Source organism: Gossypium raimondii, chromosome 3, assembly GCF_025698545.1.
Source record: "Gossypium raimondii isolate GPD5lz chromosome 3, ASM2569854v1, whole genome shotgun sequence".
In the NCBI taxonomy this organism is placed as follows: Eukaryota; Viridiplantae; Streptophyta; class Magnoliopsida; order Malvales; family Malvaceae; genus Gossypium; species Gossypium raimondii.
In genome coordinates, this window is record NC_068567.1 from 13,098,377 (window position 1) to 13,117,518 (window position 19,142).

Consider the following 19,142-nt stretch of genomic DNA (forward strand, 5'->3'; position numbering starts at 1 on the left):
GCGGGTTCTAGTATGATTATGAGAATCTTGGGGATTGATTGGTAAATAGTTAGAATTTAAATTTAGTTTCATCACATTAGAAAGAGTTTTCTTTTAATGGGAAACATTATGATTAAGGGTATTAATAGTACTAACTGACTTGGGATTAAGGGAAATGGTAGTGGAAAGATTATATATGGGAGTATTCTTTCATTCTAGTATTCATTTTCTTTCTTCAATCTTCTTCTCTTGTTTGTTCTAAAGAGAGAAAAGTTAATAAGCAATTTGCATGGAGGAGAAAATTATGTATTAGCTTAAGTGATTGAAGGTTTAGTAATGGTAATCTTTTTTAAATTTTCTATATCTTTTGAACTGAATTACTCATTAGTTATTTTATTAGTTTTAGTAGTGCATTGTTTCGGTATATTTGACTATGCATTCTACTGATGATAGGGAATTGTTCTATGGTGAGATGGTTGTTGTATTGTTGGTGTATGTTTAGTGTTGAGATGCAAATACATGTTTGGTTGTAAGTATAAGTTGAATTTTTGATGAATTGTTTCTAGTAAAGCCCTATCGAATTTGATGTTGTTGAATGGTCAGTTAGGTGATATATATGGTATGATTTGTCTTGTTATTAATAGTATGTTCAGTTGAATGCTTGTTATATGTCTGTCATAAATATGAACGATATACGGAGTATGGAGGGATGTATTGGAAGATTAAAGATGAAAAAATGACATTTTGTGCACTATATGCCACATGATATTGCTGTTGCAGAGGTTCGAGCGAATTGTACAGTGAATGTATACGCATAATATTTGGTTTTGCGGAGGTTCAGTTGGAATGTATGGAGATATTTGCGCACATGTATATGATAACCTGATATGTTGTAATTCGGTGTAACAGATTAAACTAATTTTTGCATTTGAGGAGCTTGAATACAAGTATTTTGGTTAGGTTGTAGGTAAGTTTTTGTAATTTTATTTGCATTCAATAAAATGTGTAATTTGAGTCTTTTATTGACCTTAGGGGCCGAATGAGGCCTAAGGGTGAGCTAATATGCTTTGTGAATGTGCAGGAGACCATTAGAAGGCTTGCTAACTCAATACTACTCGCTGTGTTGAAACACAAAGAGCTTGATGCCACAACATAGAGAGCAAAATAAAAGAATTTCAAGACTCTCTTCAGTGTCACGACACACCCCATAAGCTACCCTAAAAATGAGCATACTGCCTTCAGTGTCATGACACAGCTTTAGTGTTCACAACATCGATCCTGTACGGAAAATAATTACAAGCCAAGGGCCTTTTGGTCCGTACAATCAAACATTAAGCACGAGAGTGTTAGCTGACCTAGGGTTGAGGACGACGGCCACCCTAAATCTAAAAATAGGTTCATTTTTAACACATGTTATGGAAAGCTTGGGATACTCTATAATTTCCTTTGTAATTCCAGTTTTTAGTTTTTCCTTTTCTTAGACTTTTAGGTTATTTTCAGTTTCATTCTTTACTTTTTTTGGGAGATCTGATTTGTGGAGCTCGATTAACTTTGTGCAAATTCATCATTATATTCAATACAATTCAAGCTTTTCCTAAACTTTATTCTCTTGATTTGTTATTAATGTTTATCTTTTATATCAAGCTTATTTTGTTTATGAGATCCATGAGGAACTAAACCTCTTATGGGGGATTAGGGAGTGGAGGTATGATTAATTAACTGTTTTGTAGGGTTTTCTTAATAGAGCAGTTGTTCAGGAGATGAAAAACTTAAACCCTAGGCTTGATGACCCTAAAAAGTCATCTAGGTGGGAATTAACCCAAATTTGGTATGGTCTATCTGTGAACACGTTAACCCCAAATCGGTCAAGACTGTGAGGTCGAGAGATAAGTAGTTATTACCAACTCGTTATTCTGGAGAAAGATCGAGAGATCCTAATAGGGTATCGACTAGTTGGTTGAACGAGAAACTTGAAGCAACAATTGATCATGATTACCAACACGAGCTAATCACCCATGCTCAGATCTAATATAGTTCACTATTTTTTTTCCCAACATTTCTTTTGTTTTTTTTATTACAGAAAAAGCTCAAAAATCACTATTTTTGTTTGATCATAATATAATATACTTAGAGTATTAATTAGATCTATTAGTGCTTAGGTTAGGATGAACTTAGTGCTCACCTCCCTTGGATACGATTCTCGGAGTACTCATTACTTCGTTGTACTATTTTACAACCTGACCTGTATACTTGCGGACACCGCCTATCTAATATATTTTATGCATGATTCTTACTCTAGATGTGGTACATCTGAAGGCGGTCAAGTTGTTGGCGCTGTTTTCGGGGAGGCAGTTTCATTAGTTTAATTTTAATTTTTGCATTTTAAATAGAATAATTAGGAAATTTTTAGGTTATAGCTATGATCATATTTTCTTGTTTGTGCTAACTCCTCTTAATCTCTTTTTGGTTTCAGTGTATGACACGTAGTAGGGGTAACACCTATAGAGCAAGTTACTGATCTCGAAAAGATAATATGTAGGAATCTTCAATAGTAATAACAACAACTACTACGAAAGATGCAGAACCCACCACCTGCTATAGGCAACATACCTTGCAAAAACCCACTGTTCGACAAAGCTAATGATAACCCACCAGACTTACCACCACCACCATAGCTACTAGGAAATAGAGCGTGTAATGAAAGAACTCTAAGAGAATATGCGCAACCAAATCTAGACATGGTTCAAGGGAGTATCGCAGGGCCAACTATTACAACCAATAATTTCGAGATCAAACCAACAATGATTCAAATGATTCAAAATAATTTGTAGTTTAAGGGCATGATGACAAAGGATTCAAACCAGCATTTAAAATAGTTCCTTCAGCTTTGTAACACATTAAAATATAATGAGGTCACCAATGATGCTATTCGTCTTCGGCTATTCCCCTTATCCATTACGACATGGGACAAGCTCACAAGAAAATTCCTACAAAAGTACTTCCCTATTAGCAAGATAGTCCAGCTAAGGAGAGAGATTGCTACGTTTAAGAAATTAGAAGGAGAAAGTTTCCATGAAGCTTGGGAGCACTTTAAAGTGTTGATTCAGAAATACCCACACCATGGACTACCTGAGTGGTTATGATTACATATATTTTATAATGGGTTGGATGCACATGCACGGTCAGGGTTAGATGGAGCAGTAGGATGAGCATTAATGAACAGGACAATGAGTATGCATATGAACTTATAGAAAACATGGCGACAAACTCCTGCCGATGGGCAACTAAACGCTATACATATGGCCAAAGACCATCTACGGTGAAGGTTATCTATGAGGATAAAAAATACAAATAATTAGTGAACAGACTCTTCCACATTGAGGCTTTAAATAGTGCACCATCTATATATGAAGGAGACAAACCACTCTTCCACTATATTAACAATTCTACCGAGGATGTGAACTACATCAAGAATAGGGGTGGAAACCCTTTTTCAAATACATACAATCTCGGATGGAGAGGTCAGCTGAACCTAAGATAGGGAGGAAATCAAGGAGGAGGAAATAGTTCTAATCATGTTAAAAATGCTAACTATCAATATCTTTATTTAAAAAAACCTCAAGAGAGGGCCAACCCAAATGGTCAACGTTTGGATTAAATGGAAGATGAAATGCAGTCAATGAGGACAAGCGTGAAACAGGTGCAGTTTGAGTGCACCAATTCAGTGAAAACATTGACTAAACTTGAAGATCAGATGAGGCAATTGATGAGCATGATGGGAGACATCAAGAGAAAAATTGGCACATGTATTCCTAGTAACATTGAAGATGATCCTCAAATAGAGGGGAAGGAACATGTGAAAGCAATCGCGCTCCGATTGGGTAAAGTGTTGAGTAGCCTAGAGAACCCAACTTAGAAGGCGAATAAGGGGAATACTGATAATATTCATCAAGAACCTTTAGAAGCTGATGACGATTTAGAGTTGGAAGAGGTAGCTGAATTGACAACTAAGCCGGAGGAAGAACAAACAAAGGAACCTACAATTGCAAAGGTACCATTCCCGTCACGGTCAAAGGAGAGATAAAGATGGGACGAATATGTTTTTGTAAGTTTTTTAAATTTATTTAAATCATTCAATGTTAACCTATCGTTGATAGACTTAATTGAAAAGGTTTCAAAGTACGCCAAGTACCTTAAAGAAATTATTTCAAGGCATAGGAAAATTCAAATTGGAGAGTAGATTAATATAGACGCATCATCTGGTGTGCTAATATCTAGAAAGCTTTCCCCAAAATTAAAAGACCCAGGGAGTTTCCCAATACCTACAGAAATAGGGAATATCCATTTCAGTAAAGCTCTATGTGATTTAAGAGCTAGCATAAACATAATGCCTCTAACTATATATGAAAAAATTGGGCTAGAAGACCTAAAAAATATTCAAATTACACTGCAATTAGTCGATAGGTCGTCAGTACAACCTAAGGGAGTATTAGAAGATGTGTTCATAAATGTGTGTAATTTCATAACCCCAGAGACTTTGTGATCCTGGACTTTCAGGAAGATCGTGAAATACCTATTCTGCTGGGTAGGTCTTTTCTAGATACGTCAAGCTAGAAAAAAATGAATTAACAATGACGACCAATGGTGAAACAGAAACTTTTAAATGTGGACACCAACAGAGTGAGGAAAACAGGAAAAAGTTGGGAGAACATTTTCATAAAATATCTATCTTTAAGCCTAACTACCCTAAATCAAGGGAGATATTTTTTGTAATCTGTACAGGTTGAAAGAACAGTTTTAAAGATAAGGACAAATAGAAGAAGGTGGAGTGGCACGACGGACACTGGGCCAACACTAAAAGATACAGGAACAGAAAAGCGTCTTTGGAACTGTCAGACGAATCTGACAATAAAATTTAATAGTTCTAATTAACCTTTAATTTTATGTAAATTATTATATATCTAACTAACTAGTTAATCTAGATTCTAATTTGTATCAGATTTATGTTCTGAGGAAACAAAACACTTTAGAAATTGGAAATTTGGGCTAAAGAGTCAGTGTTGCAACACGGCAACCTCGTGTCACAACACCAAGGCCAGAATCAAAAGAATTATACGGGTTAGGTTGTAATATAGTTTTTACAACGAAGTTGGTGAGTACTTTGAGGATCGTACCCAAGAGAGGAAAATACTAAAATAATGTTAACCTAAACGCAAAGAGAATTAATTAGTAATCTAAATAAATTATATTATGATTGAACAAAAAAAGAGATTTTTAGGTTTTTATAAATAAAGAAATAAAAATTGCATAAAATAGTGAACATCAGAAAACTAATATCTAAACTCAATCAAATTTAGGCATGCGTAATTAGCATGCTTCGGTGGTCATAACTAATTCCTATTTTGGGTTTCTAGTTAATCATCTAATCGGTACCCTAGTAGGATCTCTTGATCTTCCACTAAACTAACGAGTTGGCAAGAACTACTTATCTCTCGACCTTACAGTTCAGACCAATTCGGGCTAAGGTATTCACAGATAGGCCATACAAAGTTTGGGTTAATTCCCACCTAAATGACTTCCTAGGGTCATCAAGCCTAGATTTTAAGTTCTTCCTCTCCCAAACAGTTGATCCGCTAAGAAAACCCTACATAGTAACTAGTTAATAATACATCCATTAGCCAATCCTCCATAAGAGGATTAGTTCCTCATGGAATCCATAAACATAATAAACATTATAAATAAGATATGTATAAAGAATAAATCAATAATAAGGTTTAAGAGAATCTTGATTGTATTTAATTTATAAAAGCGCAGAAATCCACAATAGTTTGATTGCGTCTACAAATCAAGCAGCACGAATGAAAATAACTAAAAGGAACTCTCAAGCCTAAAAAAAAGAAAATTGAAACTAGAATTACAAACAAAATTCTAAACTGTCAAAATTGTCCTCCAACAAGTGTTTAATAAGCCTATTTATAGAGTTAGGGTTGGTCGTCGTCCTTAACCCTAGGTTTGCTGACGTTTTGGAGTTAATTTTCATTGTACGAACTAAAATGCCCCTTACTTGTAATTCTTCTCGTACAGGGTCGATGTCGCAACACCTAGTGCCTATGTCACGACATCGAAGGTAGTATACTCTGGTTCAGGTTTGCCTACAAGGGTGTGTCATGACATCCTATGGCTGTGTCGCGATAGCAAAGGCAATCTTGACATTCTTATATTTTGCTCCCTATGTTATGACATTAGGCTTCCTGTGTTGCAACACAGTGACAACGACCAACCTTGAGCTATTTTGCCTTTGAATGATATCCTGCAGACTCACTTAGTCTGTTAGCTCAACCTTAGGCCTCATTTAGCCGCTAAGGTCATAAAAGGACTAAATTTACACTTTTATTTAATTAAAACTAAAATAGAAAAACTAACTAAAACATAATGAAATTGCTTGTATTCGAGCTCCTTAAGTATGAAAACTAGTTTAATCTACTACTCTGAATTACAGCAGATCAATATACCATTCCATACTCAATACATTTTCAAGTTTTCCCACTTCAATTCAAAATAAATATCACCCGATGGAACTCTAGTAGGTTGGACTTGGATACACGGGTGAACCATGTTCCTCATCCTAGCTAAAATTACATTAGGCTACCCCTCTGGGCTAAACCTATGTCATATATTACTCAAGAATTCACAACAAGGTTGTATCTTGTTATATTACTCGAGAATCTGCAACTAGACTAGATCTCGTTATATTACCCGAGAATCTACAATAAGGCTAGATCTCGTTATATTACACAAGACTCTACAACAAATGCTAAATCTCGTTATAATCTATAATAATCTCCGATCAAGCGTGCATATGACTCTATCAACATGCCAATTGTATCCAAAGATTTTACTAAGTTTATGTAACACCCATAACCCATAACCCATACCCGTTGCTGATTAGGATTACGACATATTATTGTACAATCCAGAACAATCAATAAAAGATAGCATCAAGTTGCCAAAATAATTAACATAATTTCACAATAAATCAGATCAGAGTAATACATACATTTATGAGCATTAAATGAAGCTTAAAAGGCCTTAAATTTTGTTTAGAAAAAATCAGGGACTAATTTTAGAATAATTCAAAATGTTCTGGGAAAAACTAAAAATTTTCACTACAAAGGTCACACACTCGTATGGCTATCCCATATGCTTATGTGCTACTATACACGCATTTGTGCTCACCCGTGTAACTCACTGACTTGGGTCACATAGCCATGTTGTAGGTCGTGTGCTAGCCCGTGTGAATCGTGCACCTAACACATTCAAGGCATACACCCGTGTAGGTTGCTTGTGTGTGACACACGGCCTTGTGATAGCCCGTGTCCTAGGTCGTGTGTGTCTAAAAGTTACCTAATTCATGTTTATTTTTCATCCAATTGCATAGATACCTAAACCGGTTTTCAACTCAATATTATAAGACATCAAAATGTATTCCAATGACACCCAAAACATGCCAAAACAAACATCTTAAGGTCTAACCAATATGCCATCCATGACACCACATTTCAAGTACTTTCACAATTCATTTCCTTAACTAAGTTTACAAGCTACAAGAACACTCAAATAACTTATTTTCTATCTCAAAATGCTATACCATAAAATCAAGTATGCACCTCACTTAGCTACTTATACCACATCATCATATTAACAACAAGACCAATAAGTACATATAAACCCTTACAAACATAATCAAATTCTCCTATTACATGCCATATAAGACAAAATATATTCAAAAGCTACCAAATGATCCCTGGATAGTGTGATTCTTCGAGCTGATCCAATCTCCCTATCCACAAAACATGTCTACAAGAAATAAGACAAATACCATGAGTAAGATTTTGTAAAGCTTAGTAAGTTCGTTGATTGAACGGTAAAGCTTACCGAATCAAACATAATAATAATTCAAATACAAGATTAATGAACAGAGTTCCTGTCAATGAGGTTATTATTAGAATTCTTGTCAATCACAACTCACAACAGGTGGGAAATGCTCAAGACAATAATACAAATCAATTTCCACTTTTCAATAAATTTTCAAAGATCAATAAAACATATCCCGATAAACCAATAGAATAACATTGACTACTCGAAAAATACTCGTATATCCATTTAATTCATTAAACATCAAAAACATCACTAATTAACATATTTATATACATATATAGCATATAATCACACCAAGGCATAAATCTTCATTACAAATTATACTAGCCAACACATTTATCTCACATTCAATCTTATGATACATATCTCACCCAAAATATATTACCTGAATAGCAAATGGTTAAAGGATGTCATAGTGTCTTTCAATCATGATCTTATTCGTCTGATTCATGATTCCATAGCGTCCTTCAGCTATGGTCTTACTCGTTAGAATCGTGATGCCATGACGTCTTTCAGCTATGGTCTTACTCATTAAAATCGTGATGTCATAACGTCTTTCAAATATGGTCTTACTCGTTAAAATCGTGATGACATAACGTCTTTCAGTTGTGGTCTTACTCGTTAAAATCGTGATGCCATAACATCTTTCAGCTATGGTCTTACTCTTTAAAATTGTGATGCCATAACGTCTGTCAGCTATGGTCTTACTTGCTATGGTCTTACTCGTTAAAATCATGATGCCATAACATCTTTCAGCTATGGTCTTACTCGTTAAAACTGTGATGCCATAACCTCTTTCAGCTATGGTCTTACTAGTTAAAATCATGATGCCATAACATTTTTTAGCTATGGTCTTATTCAGTTCTGGTATAATGCCACAGTGTCTTTCAACTATGGTCTTATTTTTTTCTTTCAAGCTAGAAAATTTGATTCACATATATACACAAATAGATAATAATTCATCGAAACAATGATTAATTGAATTACCAAGTTATGAACTTACATGACTAATTTGCAGTAATGGTTCAAAGTATCCTGATCAGTGATCGACGTCGTATCAATTCATTATTTCCATTTTCAATTACACACATCAATATAATCTAACATTATGCAATTAAGTTCATATAATACATTTAAAAATGTACTAAAATTAAACTAAACGAACTTACCAGACAAAATTGTAGCAACGACAAAGTATAGAGACTATTTTGTAATTTTCTCTTCCTCGATTTTCTATTCGTTCTTGATCTAAAATAATAATTTCATTCAATTCCCTAATTCCACAACAAAATTAACTCATTTTATGCAATTTAGTCCTTTTAGAAATTTTTACAAAATTGCCCCCAACATTTTACTTTTATTTAATTTAGTCTTTAAGCTCAAAACTTGCAATTTAACCAATTTTCGTTAAAAATAAATTCAGCTGAACGATATTGGGTCTCATTACAGCCCATAATTTTAGTTATTTCACCTCAAGTCCTTACATTTTTATCACTTTAACATTTTAGTCCTTTAACATAAAATTAACAAAAACTGCTTTACAAAATAGTCCTATTTAACAATCGAACATAATAATCCATCACAAAACTTCAAGAATATACACAACACATCAATGGCATAATCCACAATGTTTAACAATTTTACAAATTAGTCACTGTATTTGCTAGATCGAGCTAATATGAGCTTAAAAACATAAAAAAATATTAAAAACGGACAAGATTTACTTACCCAAATGAAGAACTCATCTTGGTCGAAGCTCCTTCTATGGTTTTATAAAGGTTTTGGTCTTTGAGAGAAAGAAATTGAAGAAGATAAAATTATTTTACCTTTTAATTTATTATAAATTTTACTTTTTTCTTAATTTACTAATATACCCTTCATTATAACATTTAAATTTCATCTTTTCTTAGCCATTACAGTCCAATACAAGCACAAGGGTCTAATTTCCTTTAGAACCCCTTATTAAACCTTTTAAACTAATAGTGATTGACTTTTTTAGCTTTTACAATTTAGTCCATTTTCTTTAATTATTAATTAATTAGGATCTAAATGCAATTTATCAAAATCTAAAGAATTCCACATCAATCTTATCATTAGGCCATTTAAGGATGGTCCAATTACAGCATTGGTCCTTCAATTATATTAAATTTCAATTAAAAACTTTATTTTAATTTAATCTTAAACTAATTAGAACTTAATGAATAAATAACCCAAAAGTTAGTGGAATAATTGACATCCACCACTACTTGGATATTTTTACCATGTTTTAGTCACCATTTTGGCCCCTTTAGTTATTAAATCTATAACAATTCACTTTTGTCTCCTTTACAATTTAGTCCTTTACCAAAATTAAACAATAAATCATCAAAATTACTGCACCAAGCTTCAATTCACATATATTACAAATCAGTAAATATTTAATAAAATATTTACGATCTTAAATAATGGAAAAAGGTCCCAATCCTCATTTTCATAAACCACTTAACTTTTGAACCGAACCACTTAAACTAACTTTTAATTCAATAATTAAAATTCATCAATTCAAAATTCAATATAAAATTATTATAGACTCTCATAATTTAAATACTAGTTATATGAACTTACTCATCAGTTCTATAGTCCCGAAATCACTATTTCTAATACCACTGAAAAATGATGTAACGCTCCAAAAATCTAAGTCTTTAATTTTTGCATAATTTGACACTGATTGCTTGTTTGTTTTAATGCCTAAGTGATTTCAGTATGTATGGGAGTGTTTGAGTAGCCTGGGTTCAAGTCTTGGCCTTGGCAGAATTTTTAGTTTTGCTCCTAACTGAATCTGGTCATTGGCACGTAGGCCTTATAAATATTAGTATTTGTTTTACGACATAAAAAGATCTTGTGGTCTAGTGGCAAGGTGGCGTGTAGTGTAACTGTGAGGTATGAGGTTCAAGTACTGGGTTGTACAGTAGAATATTTATTTTACTGCTTGGGCTGTGTAGGTAGTGGAGTTGGACTGCAACAGAGCTAAGGGGAGTGAGTTTGAATGAAGTTGGAATTGAGTTGTTGGGGGAGTTGGAGGATAAATTAGTGGAGTGATTCAAGGAGGGATAAGGGGAGAGATTTTAGGAGAAAATCAATGAGTTGTTTGTGAGGAGAGTTGTGCCATTTTGGGAAAACTCTAGCTATAGGTTTTGGTTGGGGGTTAGCTTGTGCCAAATTTGGTCAGTAGGCACTATGGTAACCGATTTTTTAAGTTGTTATCTTTCTGTCAGTTTTGGTTTCGGTCATTTTTGCGTTCTTGCCTTTTCTCTTTTGGGTGCTGATTTTGCCAAGTTTGGGAAGTTCCTCTTGGGTTTGTTGTTTTCTTTTTTTGCTCTTTCTTTTTCTCTTTCCCTCTCCTCTTATTGCCGAATTCTCTCTTCTCTCTCTCTTTCTCTTCTCTTCTTCTTTTCTAGCCGTATATCATTCTCTTTCTGTCTTTGTTTTCTACCTTTTTTATTTTCTTTTAGATCGATAAGCTATCTTCCTTTACTATCTGTGGTTTAACTGTATATCACTCTTCTTTGTCAATTCGAACTCCTCGAGGATTGAGGGAGTATCAAGTATAATCAAGTCGTTGAAATCTTTCTCTCTTCTCTCGATCTAAGGCAGGTATGTGGGCTAGCATTCTAGGGGTAGGCCGAATGCTTGTTGTATTTATGTAAGTTATCATGAAGTGGATTTAAACCACATGATTAAGCAATCATGTCCAATAAATCCGTTTACAATACAGATATTCGTCAAGAAGATTTTTATCAACCTTTGTCAGTGGTATAAGTGGGCTAAGCCACTTTTGTCAATCGAGGCAAGTATTAGTTTATTTTGGTTAAGGATGTAAAGGAAGGAGATTAACCCTATTGTTTGGCACCTAATGGCAGACTTGAATGAATGCAGATTTTGGGTGTTCATGGATCTTAGTGCGTATTCACAATCAGGTGTGTAATCGCCCCACTGCAACTGCAGATCAGTGAAAAGTCATAAATACGGCTTTTGAAACCACTCAGGTGTGCGATCGCCCGAGTGGTAAGCCCAACTTGCGATTCATGGGAAAATGACCAAAATACCCTCAAAGGATAAAATGACTGAAATACCCCTAAAGGGTAAAATGATTGAAATACCCCCGAAGGGTAAAATGATAGAAATACCCTCGAAAAGTAAATAATCGAAATACCCCCGGAGGATAAAATAATTGAAATACCCCCAAAGGGTAAAATGACTGAAATACGCCTATAGGGTAAAATAACTGTTATACCCCTAGGAGATGAAATGACTGTTATAGCCTTATGATATGTATGGTTGATTTGTTTTATGATATATACATATGACTGTTACTGAGTATGACGTTCTGCATTCACGAATGGTATATGACATGACATACTGCATGGGGTTGGGATATTGATATAAGGGAAGTATACTATACTGGTGGCTTGGCCACATATATTGTTACTGGCAGCTTTGCTACGATTCTATTACTGGCAGCTTTTCTGCGATATTGGTGTGTTGGCTGGGTGGGTCGATTTTATCCCCACATGGTATGTTGGTGGTACAGAGTGGTGTGTTGGCTGGATTGGCATGGGTTGCATTATTGCATAGTTACTGTATTGGGATAAGTCCAGCACTGTTACTATTTTTGGCTAAGGGCCACACTGTACTATTACTGAATAGGGCTCAGGCCCAGACTGTTACTGCATGTTGTATGCTGACTGTTTGTTAAGGGATTACACATTGAGTTTTGTAAACTCACTCTCTCCTTTTTACTGTGCAGGTAATCCTAAGCCATAAGCGATTCGGTGCTGCGAGGGACTCGGAGGTGGCCACACAACTGTTGTTGTTCACAATTGCTTTTAATTTAATTTTAATTTTTTAAGTTGGGTTTTGTTTTGTAATAAGGCCTCTAAGTTGGTTTAAATTTTTAATTGGGCTTTTGCTTACATATTTTAAACTGCTAGTTTAGGAGAAGACGAATTTTTAAAATAATTACTGTTTTCAAAGTCACGAGTTTAAACAATAGAATTTAAAAAGCTTCTGCGATTTTAGATCAACTTATTAAAACAATATCAGATAACAAGACAAACATTTTGACTAGTTGATTTGTTAATTAATAGTAAAGGGGTTTGTTTTAAACTTAGAAACAAATTTTCACCAACGAGTTCAAATTTCGAAAGACACTTCAATGTGACACACTAGATTCGACCATAACATCTAGGTAGGGTTTGGGGTGTTACAAATGCACTGTTATAGTATACATGGGCATCAAATACATATATCTCAGTATCATGCATGTAATCAATCATGTTCATACATTTATACCCTGTAGTTATTAATATGTTTCAATTCAATCTGCTTTACCCTTATGTGTCAAACTATTAGTATGTCAATATATACTCAAACATACATATACATTTATATATATAATTAAATACAAGTATGCATAACACACAAATTAATAGGTTCCAACTGAACTTACCTATTCAAAACACCAAAACGAGTGAATTTTTTAGGGACTAATCCGTAATTTTAACTTTTCCCTTATTAGCTCAACTTTGATCCAAATATTGATCTAGCAATTATTTTATATAACCAACCAATACTAAACATTTTCATACTATGCCATGATCTGCATGATCCTATATAAATCTTTTTTTATTCCCCTTATATTTTACATTTTATTCAATTTAGCCCCTAAACTCGGGATAAACATAACTTTCGATTCCTAGCTTCGAATTAAAATCTGATTTCATATATTTTCATTAGGGACCTTACACTTTCTATTCTAACATAATTTCATGGTAGGTTTTACATTTATTCAATTTGGTCCTTGATCTAACAAAGTTAACGAACAAGCTAGATTAACTTTACAATCTAGTCATTTTCACAATCTAAGCTTAAAATCTATCAATTTCAAGTTTAATTAATCAATTAATCAACAATAGAAATTCCCTAAAAATTTAACAATTTATCAAATTGATACATGGTCTAGCTAAATCAAGCTCTCATAACCCCAAATCTATAAAAATTACAAGAAAAGAACTTAATTTCTCTTACCTATTAATGGCTGAAAGCTTCAAAAGCTTGAATGGATTTTTCTTTTGCTTCAACAATGGTGGACGATTTAAGGGTGAAGAAAAATGGTGAATTTCCACTATCTTTATCTTTTATACTTTAATTTACCTTTAATTAACCTAGATTAATTAAATTAAACATAGTTTAATTAACATAATTAATCTTTTAATCACAATTAGTGGAAGATGTCATCATCATGCATTATCTCCTATTGAAAAATAGTTTATTTACCATTTTGAACCTTTGGTTAATTATTATTTAAGTCTCGGCCTTTGGTAAATTAAAACTCTATAAGGATTGGACTTTGACAATTTAATCCTCGAACCTTAATTAACTAATAATTTGACAAAAATTACTTGACCAATCTTCAATTTATTTTTATATCATTTTGTAAATATTCTTATTTAATATTTACAAACTCAATTTACGAAAATGGAGTTCTAAAACCATATTTTTTGGTATAATTGAAAATTCGACCATTACAAATATAATTTCCAAGCCTCTAAGTTGAAGAAAAGATCAAGTAGGGAGAAAGGAACTAACAACTTCTTCAATGAAAAAGGATAGTTTAGGTGGAAGACTAATATTCCAAATCCACATCCAAGTTTAGGGTGGTTAATAAGGTTTGAAGCAATATGCTAAGTTGATTTGATAGGAAAAGGCCATTTGTAGTGGCATTACGTTAGGGCCATAACGGAATATGGGAAGGGGATGTGCAAGAATGTTGTTCGTAATGTTATTAGGGAAATCAAAAGACCTAATAAAGGAGCCAGAATAGAAATCCTTAACCGAGATATGTTCTTCATCGAGTAGAAGAGGGCCATGAATGAGAGGATGAATAGAACCCATGCCAGTCTAGTTGGCGTGCCAATAATTGATAAGGGACCCATCTTTTATAACCCATCGAAACCTTTCTCTATGATTTGATGAACACTATCGAGAGTTTTCCAGGTAATAAAAAATGTTAGCTTTAAAATTTGAGTTGCGAAGGTTTTTGGTATGTAAAATTTGAGCCTAAAGTTTAGAATTGGAATTGATAGGTCGCCAACAGATTTTAGAGAGGTGGGCTTGGTTTTGAGCCTTCATTTGATGAACTTCAAGACCTCCATCTCTTTTCGTTTTTCTGAAAGTTGCCAAGTTGGCCAAATAAAGGCGCGAATGAGATTTCATCCTCCCTAGGGACGATTTCGATTAATATGACCAATAGCATTTACAAGTGCTTGATGAAATTTTCTGACATTGGATGAAGTGGGATGAGAGAGACGCCATAGTGGATTTAATGAGCATGAGCCTCCCAACAAGAAAAAGCAAACCATTGTATTAACAGCCCATTTTTGGGTCAAATCAGAACTGTGGTTTTGTGACCACAAATCTGAAATTGAAATGATTATTTTATTTTTATTTTATTTTTTACAGCATTAATATATGATGGTGTGAAATTTTCATAAAGAAATTTTACCGTTTAAATGCTTACTTCGGTAAAAAGGACTAAATAGCGTAAAGCGTAAAAGTTGTGTTCTATAAGCTAAAGGTGTCAAATAGCTATAGAATATTAAAGTAAAGGTCCTTACGTGATAATTAGCCCAATTCTGAGTTAGTGGAGGATATTTGTTTTGGCATTTGTGTAAATATGAATTTATTTTAATGGCAAATTAGTAAAATGTTAAATAATGTTTAATTAAATAAAATAAAAAAACTATTTTTATGCTATCATCTTTCTCCATAGCTGAATATCAAAAGAAAAAGATGAGTTTGGGAGCTTTGAGAATTCGATTCATGCATGTTTCAATTGTAAGTCCATTTTGACTCGGTTTTTGATGATATTTATGTTTTTGTGATCGTTGCAACTAGTACTAGCTAGCTCGTGTCTTCAATTTCAAAATTGTTAAAGTATTTGAATGTTGTCGTTGTTGAATGCATGAGCATTTTGTTAGTTGATGATGGAAAATAAATCATTGTTGTTAGATGTACAAGTTTTGTAAAGTGAATTTTGGTAAAAATGTCAATTTTGGATTAAATTGTGAAATTTGAAAAATTTAGTGGTTGAATTTTAAAATAGATGAAAAATATGGGCTGATATGAGAATGGGTAATATTCAGACAGCATGAATTTGTATTAAATTGAATGAATTGTGATTGTTTGTAACAAGGACTATATTGTGATAAATGTGAAAGTCTAGGGGCTAAAGTGTAAGTATGCCCAAATGTGTATTGTGACTAAATTGAGAGATTATTTGATTAAATGAGTTGAATTTGTTATAATATAGATCAAGAAAAGAGGAACTTGGACTTAGATCAAGGCAAGAGCAAAGTACTCGACTAATCGACTAGTTTCGTTGTTTTTACGTCCAAGGTAAGTTCGTATGTAATACGTACTATTTTATCAATTTTTTTTATGTTTGGGATAAATTAAAATGTGAATGTGATGCTATAATAGCATTCGGTGATGATTTGAAAGTATATGACACTAAGTATGCGAATTTAAGATAGCTTCGACTGAATAAATGGCACTAAGTGTGCGATACCGAGAGAGCTTCGGTTTATGTGATGGAACTAAGTGTACGAAATCGTTATAGCTTCGGCTAATCATATAGCACTAAGTGTGCGAGATCTTTAAGCATTGAAAGGTTTCGAGATGGTTTAACGTATTGAGCGAAGAGGTGAGAATGTGATAAATAAATACAAGATAGTATAGGTACGTACAAAACCTATGTGGTTGTTGATACTATGTGTATGAGGTTTGATGGAATATGTATATATAAATGAGTAATGATCATATGAAATGAAACGGAAAGTTTGTGTATTGATATGCAAATTATCATGAAATGCTTATTGAATGTATTGTATACTCAATTGATAGATCAAGTTTAATTGTATACAAAATCACTAAGCTATAAAGCTTACTCTGTGTTTTCTGTGTGTGCCTTGTAGTAAAATCAAGCTAGCTCTGATCCGGGGATCGTCAGCGACTCAATCACACTATCGGATATTTTAGTTGGTACTTTTGAAACTTTGTATATATAGTATATGGCATGTATAGGCTAGTGTCAATAGGATACATTTTGAGATATGAAATTAGCCATGTGAGTTGGCTTGTAAATGATGTATAGGCTAGTTTCATTATGGATAGTTTTAAATTGTATATAAGTAGCCACGCGAAATGGCTTGAAAGTGAAGTTAATGATGAAGTATAATTGGCCATGTAATTAGATCAATTTAGGAAGTATGTTATGGTATATTTTGTGTGATGGATGGTGGCAATTCAGTTTGTGTGATGACAAGGTAGTTGATGGATGTGTTTTTAATTTGTGGTACACGTTCCTATAAGTTATGAGGTGATTATGTCATTGTTGTGAATTGGTCATTTTGGTACGTAGTTAATGGTGAATGATGATCATGTTTTGTGAAATACTTGTGGTCATAAGGATCATTATAAAGTGTCTTGTTATTAGTATTATTTGGTCATGAGATGTTATAAAATTTGTGAGATTTAATGGTTATATTGGTATGACTTTTGTGGCTAATTTGATAGCCAAATATGTGATAAATGAATTAGTTGTGTATATGTAATTTTGGCATATGCTCGGTATATGAAATGTAATGATATATGCTTGAATATATTTTAAATATTCGAATGACATGAATTTGATAGTAATAAGGTTCGAACATTGGATATATGAAGCACATGTAATGTATTATTGATGTATAATAGTTTGGTTTGAAAATTTGATAAGGTAAATGGTAATGAAATGGTTGAATTGTGAAGCATGATTTGAAAATGTGATTTAATTAGTAAAGCATGTTTGTTTAAATTAGCTACATGTTTTAATTTTGTGTTTTATTGATCTAGTTAAATATTGAAGTAAGGTTCGATTATGTGAAATGATTAGTAAAGGATGTTTGATTTTTGTTGGCTATGAGGATCTAATATGCGAATTTGGTTTATGTGAATAGGAGAATTGTAGCTAATTGAGTTTGGTAAATTTTGTAAAGAAGTGGATATAACTTTGTGCATGAAATGTAATAAATGATTGTGCTGAGCTATGTTTTGTTAGGTAATGCCTCGTAAGCCTAATTTGGTGACGGATACTGGATAGGGGTGTCACATTTAATTGGTATCAGAGTCAGGTTTAGTTGGTTCTAGGACTAATGTAGCATGTGTGAGTCTAGCTATGCATGCCATATATATAAAATGCAATAGTGTGATGATTCCTGACAATTAAAATGTGTTTTTGTATAGTAAATGGATCCCAATCGAGCTGTAGCTGATGATGTAGAAAGTAATGCGCCCACTCCCGTTCAAGGGGCAGCACCGACTGATTCTAGGCCGATTACGAGTAGCCACGAGGGAGAGGCTAAACAAGTCTTCTTCCAGATGATGAACAAATGGTTCACACAATATATCCAGACAAATCTGGCTACTCAACAACCTCCACCCCCGCAAATGTCTGTGATGCCTCAAGTTGTTGATCCGATACGACTAAGTAAGCTTCCAATCGATAAGATTCGTAAATATGGGGCCGAAGAGTTTAGGGCCACTATCGATGATGATACAGAGAGTGCTAAAATTTGGCTTGAAAACACAATACGAGTATTTAATAAATTGTCTTATACTCTAAATGAATGTATTAAATGTGCGATTTCACTCCTGAGAGATACTGCGTATCAGTAGTGGAACACATTGATATCTATGGTTCCGAGAGAACGGGTTACTTAGGAGTTCTTTCAGATGGACTTCAGAAATAAATATATTAGCCACAGATTTATTGATCAAAAATGGAAAGAATTTCTCGAGTTGAAACAGGGTTGCATGGTTGTGACGGAATATGAATGTGAGTTCATGAGATTGACTAATTACGCATGAGAATGCGTTTCAATTCAAATTATTATGTGTAAACGATTCATCGAAGGGTTGAATGAAGACGTTAAACTTTTGGTCGAAATTCTTGACTTGAATGAATTTGTTGTTTGAGTTGAAAGATCTTACATCTTCGTTAAAGAAGTTCAGAGAATCACACAGTCATTCAAATGCTCCATTTGGGTATATGAGTAGAGATCATTCGAAACAATACTCCTACCCTAAGGCTCAAGTTGCAATGGAACCAAGTGTTGGTAGTGTTAGATACAATAAACCTGACTGTC

General features: G+C 33.6%; 1 non-coding gene across 1 annotated transcript; it reads right to left on the reverse strand.

The window, feature by feature from the left end:
* Nucleotides 1-3,000: 3,000 nt before the first annotated feature.
* On the reverse strand, nucleotides 3,001-3,106 carry LOC128040170 (small nucleolar RNA R71). The gene has a single exon (XR_008194829.1). It is a non-coding gene; the product is annotated as a small nucleolar RNA R71 (small nucleolar RNA).
* Between the last annotated feature and the right edge of the window lie 16,036 nt (nucleotides 3,107-19,142).